We start from the raw sequence: 7,503 nt of genomic DNA, 5'->3' as shown, positions 1-7,503 counted from the left end.
GTTCATATATTAGTTTAAACCTTCATTCTTTTATTTATTTTCTATTTATTTTTTTTTTCTACGAATGACCAAAAATTTAGTAGTAATTTAAACGAATTAGTGTTTTTACCACGTAACATACACGTATATTTTCATATAAACATATTAAGTTTTGAATAATTTGGACAAGATAATATTAGTTTGAAAATTAATTAAAACTAATTTATTTGTTCTTATAATGTGATATTATTTAATTGGTTCTTTTAAATAAATATTTAATTGACTTGTTATAGCTAATGTGATTATGATTTTGATGTAATTAATTAAATAATATTTTTAATTTTAATTCTTTTTAGTACAACAAAAATCATGAGTGTGAGATGTCAACTATTAACTTATATGAAAGGTTTCCTATATCTATTGGACGTTTATTTTTTAAGTATTTGGCCATTCTAACTTTATATAGTGCAGAAAAGGGTGAGGATTATAATTCTAATTTGTTAATTAGCTTTATATTTATGATAATTACACATCTTTTGTAGTACTATATAAATTGTCCCTTTTTATCACATATAATATTTATATTAAATAAAATTGAATATGAAATAAAATTTATAAGTTGCTGTAATTTTTTCAGAAACTTTTTATCTTGCATCACACTATTTTTTTTTAAAGTTTAAATAATTTAAATTTAACAAGATTTAAGTGAAGAGATAACAATTTCAATAATTTCTATTTAATATAAATTATGTTTCTATGTTTTTTGTTTGATTACTTGGACATTTTTTTTTATTATCACCGTTTTTTTTCCTCTATTGGTTTCATTGGAAATTCATCTCAATAGGATGAACTCCTCAATTGTGGTTGTGTCATGACCGTTTTTTTAAAAAAATCACTTTTCATGTTTTTTTATTTTTAGATGATCATGTTTTTATCTTTAGATGATCGTATTTTTGTTCTCAATTAATTAACACTACAAGAAAAAGAGAGTCTCCCGATGCTAGAAACAACTGTCAAGAGTTTAGGAGTCAGAAGAGAGGTTGTCTTCCTATGTTGTAAAATGGACATGAGAGTTTTTACAAGCTCCTGACGTCGTATGAACCGTCAAGAGTTAGAATAAACTCCCGACGATACATATAGCCTGTTAGGAGAGGGGTTTAAAATTTCCAAATTGTTTCAGATATGGAAATTGACAGATCTCTAGGATTTTTCCACGCGCCTCTCTCTCCGTTTCATCTCTCTAATTGCCTATCAGCTTCAAATCTTCATCATCGTCCATCTTTATCTCTCTAACCGACTTCGTCTGTATTCATCGCCGACTGTATAATTGAGGTTTCACTACTACCTTCAACTTTGACTTCGTTTGTCCCTCTCTTCTTTGATCGTTCAACTTCCTGCATCGCCTCTTCACTGTTGCTCTTCCTCAAGGTAAGTTTCGCCACTTCATCTCCTCTTTGCCTCTTCTATGAGTTGTCTAGCTTCCATTTCAACTGGATAAGAACGAACCCGATTCTAACTTCTTAATCACTTGACTGATTAGATCAATTTATATTTCTCTTCGTCTCTTCTTGCTCGTCTATTCTTTCAATTATTGCTATATTACTTGCATTGAATCCTATAAAAAATCAACCTTCAAATAAGTTCAAAGAGGGGTTATAAGATTGAGTGATATCACGATCCTTGGGATAAACTCGTTAATTTTTGTTTAGTTTGTTTCTTCTTTGTCAATTGGGAGTGTTTATTTATGTTATCTGATTTGAGTGTTATTGTTTTCAATTCTTTCCTGATTTCGGGTTATTTGATAAATTTTTTGCTTATTGTTAGGCATATTAGATGTTTGATATAATGTATCTTTGAATAATATTGCTTTCTGTTTGTTATGATAGTTTGTCTTTAGCTCTCTTTTGAAGTTCCAACTGTTAACAATACTTGCTACCATACCTTTTGAGAGTTGATCTACATTTCTCTAGAAGATGCAAGATCCTTGCAACTAGTTATGTTGGGAATCGATTGTATTGCAATGTCCTGCCTTATGTGAGATTAGATAATTCTTTTGCAAAGTGCCAAAAGAATTTAAAGCTGTTGAGAGCTTTCTCGTGTTATTTACCTGCAATCTAATGCAGTTTTGAACTATTGTTACATAAAATTGATTTTCAGTAGTTTATATTTAGGCCTTATTGCATCTCAACCTAAAAGGCTTATGAAATAAAGGTTAAAAAATGTTGAGATTAGTTTTCAAATGTTGGGTTGAGAATTTTTCGTACGTTTAATCTTAATATAATAATGTGCTCTAATGTCTAAATTTGATGCTTTGGAGGTGCCTTTTGGAGTCATAAGCTCACAACACATGCCAATTAGACTTTCTAAATTTTAGGTTATCGAGATCAAAATTTAAAATAAAAAATTAAAATGCAATAATGGAATTACCAAAAAAAAAAAAAAAAAATCTCCTGACGATATCGTTGGGAGTTAGATTATTTCCTGATGGGCTCTTCTGTTGTTGAGAGTTTGAATCGGAAACTCAATTTCTAATTCAAACTCCCGACGTTACTATACACCGTCGGGAGAAAGGTTAACTCCCGATGGTTTCTCGATTTTGTTGGGAGTACATATCTCCCAACGACGTATATTAAGCGTCGGTAGTTCTCATAAACTGCTGATGCGAAGGTGGCATGTATCAGGAATTAATCTCCCGACGAGTATTCCCTGACTATTTTTTCGATGACTTTAAGTATGTTAAGAGAGTCTCTCCCGACGTGTTTTTAGCTATTTTTCGATGATTTTAAGCGTTGAGAAACTATTGTTTGCGTGTAGGGAAGACAAAATTTTTCGCGGGGTCGGGTCTCAATCGGGGTGGAAATTCCCAATTTGACGGGTATAAAGGTCAAACCGGAGATTTGGCGGAGGTGGGGAGGGGATCCCTGCCTGGTCCCTGACCCGATTTTTTAAATTGTTAATATATATATATGAGATTTTCACTCCGCGCGACCCGAACTCCCGAATGGGAATTCCCCAACCCCGACCCCGACCCCCAAAATGGGGAATGGGGCGGGGACGGGGATGGGGATGGGGAATGCATCTCCACCCCATTGTCATCCCTATTTACGTGCAGTGTCATAGTTATTCAATTATTTAAATACAAAAAACTCATCCATTACGTACAACACCATCATTTTATCATTATTTTTATTTTAATAGCATGATAGTAAAATTAATATAGATTTATGATTGTAATTACAAATTAAGTATGATAGGTAATTAATTTAAAATTAAAAGAATAGGATATATATATATATATATATATATAGCTTTATTGACCCGACTATAGTTTGGTTAGTAACATTTTTATTATTATTATAATTATACATAATACAAATATATAGTAAATAAAATGAATTATGTTAATGCAAATTTTAGTAACTTTGATCCAAGGTTTTTCTTTTCTTTTTTTTAATTTTTAAATTTCAATTGAAAGTAAACATAATAACAAGAAAACAAAACACCAAGTAAAAGTATATCAATAACATGTTTGTAAATAATGAATATTTATATTTCCGATTCTAAATCATCTATATTTTCTTCTAAAATTCTATGTCATTTTTAGTCTTTTTTACAACTATGATGAGTAAATCAATCACTAGTCACTATGGTGACATCAACTTTGATCGTCGATGATAAAATCTTTTGACAGTTCTATCAATACAAAGGGAAAGTAACCCAGATGAAAAAGAAGACCTAATGAAAGTTTCTCAAATCATAGATTATGTTTATCGAATTTGTGAATAAAAATGATAAAATAAAATACAAATTTATTAACTTACAATTCTGATGCAATCCTTAAGTCTTTTTTACGGTCCCTTTTTTTCTTTCTATGGTGGAGATTGCACAATCTTCCACCACTTCTCTCTTTTTCCATTAGTGATTCTAAATTTTTTATTCCTATCCTATACACATTAATCCCATTAAATGCTATAATGTTTAATGGTGGAAATTTAAATAGTTAAGATCTCGTTTGATAATCATTTGATTTTTTATTTTTATTTTTTAAAATTAAGCCTATAGACACTACTTCTCCCTCTAAATTTCTTTCTTTATTATCTACTTTTTACACTAAACCAAAATTTGAAAACTAAAAAAAAATAGTTTTTAAAATTTATTTTTGTTTTTGAAATTTGGCTCAGAATTCAATCATAACTATAAAAACTAGTAAGAAATTGAGAGTAAAATTAACCAAAAACCAAAAACAAAATGGATATCAAATGGAACCTAAATATTTCATTTTAATTATAATTACAATAATTTCGATTTGTAACCAATAAAGAGAATTCATTGCAAAATAATTAATTAGTTTGGTTACGAAAATACTGTTTTTAATATTTGCTAAAAACACTTGTAATTAAATTTTGTTTGAACTCTTGATTCATGGCCATAAGAGGTAAATAAATGTAGAAATTCAGAGTAATCATTAATTTATTAATAATTATTTAAATTATTGGTCTATCTATAATATAATCTAAAAGAGAAAAGATACTTGTAATTAATTGAAAACACAAAGGATAATATGGTCTAAAAATGTTTTTTAAACATCCTTGCTTTTTAATATACTAATGTACTACCACGTTGCACGTGTATTTTTATTTTAAATGATTTCAGTGAAAAGACGAGGTTAATTTTGTAGAAAAAAGTTAGTTAATAACAAAATCTTATTTCTCCATTTTCATTTTCTTAATCAATTAAGATTTTAAGTTATATTTTAAAATTATCGCTTAAATAGTTCCTACATTGTTTTTTTTTTTTTTCATATTTCAAATAATATGTTTTTTTTTCTAAAAAATAGCAACATATATTTTTTTAGAGGAACTAAAAAAAAATATTTATTGGACTATATTTAAAGGAGATTATGTATTTTTAGTAATAACTAATATAGTCTAACACAAAATAAAATACAAAATATATTTTTTGTTTTCGTTATTGATATTAGAAAATAATAGAAAAATAAACATTCCAAGATTGCATTAACATGTGAAAAATAAATCTTGTGAGCATCATTTGTTGTGCACACTGCACAGTGGTCTTCACCCATAGTTTTAGTTAGTTCTACATGATGGTCTTCAAAAAAATAAAAAAATAAAATACTAAAAAATTGAAAAATTATTTCAAATGGTAAATCTACTGAAAATATTTACAAGGTATAGCAAAAATTTAGAATTATCATCGATAGACATTGATAGACTTCACTAATAGAAGTCTATCAGTGTCTATCATGGATAATTATGAAATTTTATTATATTTTGTAAATATTTGATTTATTTTTCTATATTTTTAATAAAGTTTGATATACTAATATCAATTGCTGAGTACGATTAAATAGATATAATCAATTTTAGCAAATAAGAAATTATTAAAACAAAATAATATTATTTTACATATTGGAACTCAATTTAATGAATTATAAAGTAAGAAGCTTACCTTATATCTTTGAGTTCTCTACATGCTTCAGATTTGGCTCATAAAGGTGATAATATATATTTACTAGTATTATTAAATTAAAAAAATCAAGCATTTTATCTTTAGATGTATAGTACTGCTGCTCTAAAAAATCAAATGCAACTATAAGATAAATATTTGTGATTTTTTAAATTAAGAAAATAAATTATTGATTATAGTTAAACTTAAATAAAGTTTCACAAATTTCACTCATGAATTTTTTTTTTATCCAAGTAACCAACTTAATATGTTTCAAACTTATTTCTAAAAATTGATATGCAATAAAAGAAATATTAATGTAAAGTTAGGAAGAAAAAAATATTGATCTAAAATAGTAATTGTAGTCCTTTTTATACAAAGATTTTTTTTAAAACAATTATTTTAAAAACCTGCCACATGACAATTCCTTTATTGTGTGTCATTTATCAAATCTAACATTGGCAATCCCCATGAGGACTAATATTGCTTTTGTGGTTTCAGGATTTATCAAATCTAACATTTTCAGCAAATTTGGAGTTCCTAGGGCGATTATCAACATTCAAGATCTGCATTTTTGCAATAGGACGATCCACGATCGAATCGTTGTTTGAGGAAATATGGTATCCACCACCATGTGGCAATACCTTATCATCCTCAAACGAATGGCTAAGCTGAAATCTCGAATTGTGAAGTCAAGAGCATATTGGAGAAGACAATAAGACCAGGTCGAAATGATTGGAGTTTATGATTGGATGACAGGGCGTATAGGACGGCTTACAAGAAGCCTATTGGTATCACTCCCTTTAGGCTCGTTTTGAATGAATCTTGGCATGAGGAGATCCTTGAGCGGAAGCGGATCGCCAAATTCCATTAATTATTGAATACAAAATTTACAGTAAACATACAAATAGATATGCATTCAAGGTTAAATAACAACATGCTTTTATATGAAAAATATGTTTCAAGAAACTTCACATTTGAAGAACCTTTCTTCAAGTAATCCCTCGCACGAGCCATGAACAGAACTCCTTCCTCGTGGATCTTCTTCTTCACACACGAACACCACCAATCGAGGACCCTATATATTCTCTTTTGGGATTCAAATACTCAAGCAGGAATTGTGGGCTTTGCTTGAGTCCTAGGAGAGGGGAAGGAGATGGAGGGGATGAGAGGGAAGTTTTCTTCAGAAAACCTTTCTCTTTTAGATAAAACTTCTTTGTATTTGAATTATTGGAATAAGATGAATCTCAACTTCTTTTATCACAAGTTAGTTATTGAGAGAATAAGAGGGGGAGTTATAACTCCTTCCCTTTTCTTAATTTCAAATAAATAAATAAAATAGAATATATAATAACTACTTTATTATATATATATATACTATATGTTATATCAAATATAACCTATAGCCTATAGTTTTATATTGCATCAAATACAACATAAATTATAGTTTTTATTCTCTTTCAACTATACATGACATTTAATATAAATCACATTTATATTAAATCCACTTATATGAATCTCATCAATATAAATGATATTTGGATCATATCCAAATATTTTATTTCCTCTCAATATAAATCATACTTATATTTAACTACATGAATCTCATTCATATAATTGGTATTTGAATCATATTCAAATTTCGCTCATAATATATCAAATACATTAGTTAATTATATCATATATAATTAATTCCCTCAATTAATTTAAACACTTCAAATTAATCCAAAGATCAAGACCCTATTGAGCTACAATGGGAACTATATGAACTGTAGATTGAAGCTCTAACGGTACTCAGATAATTAATTAAACTATTTAATTAATTACTCAACATCCGTTAATTGCCGATCACTCCACTAAAGACCTACAGTTGCACTCTTCGCACTACAGATAAATTTCTGTGTCCATTGGATATAACCAATCAACAGTGCGATGAACCTTCACAAATTGCTCGTAAGTACAGCTGGGCCAAAATACCGTTTTGCCCATATTTACATCTAACTCCTTAAGTACCACTGATTCCTCTAATAAACAATAAGTGTTAGATTTTATGTCCTA

The sequence above is a fragment of the Benincasa hispida genome, chromosome 8 (assembly GCF_009727055.1).
Source record: "Benincasa hispida cultivar B227 chromosome 8, ASM972705v1, whole genome shotgun sequence".
NCBI classification, from domain to species: Eukaryota; Viridiplantae; Streptophyta; class Magnoliopsida; order Cucurbitales; family Cucurbitaceae; genus Benincasa; species Benincasa hispida.
The sequence above is the reverse complement of the archived record's forward strand: the minus strand, read 5'-3'. Positions refer to the sequence as shown.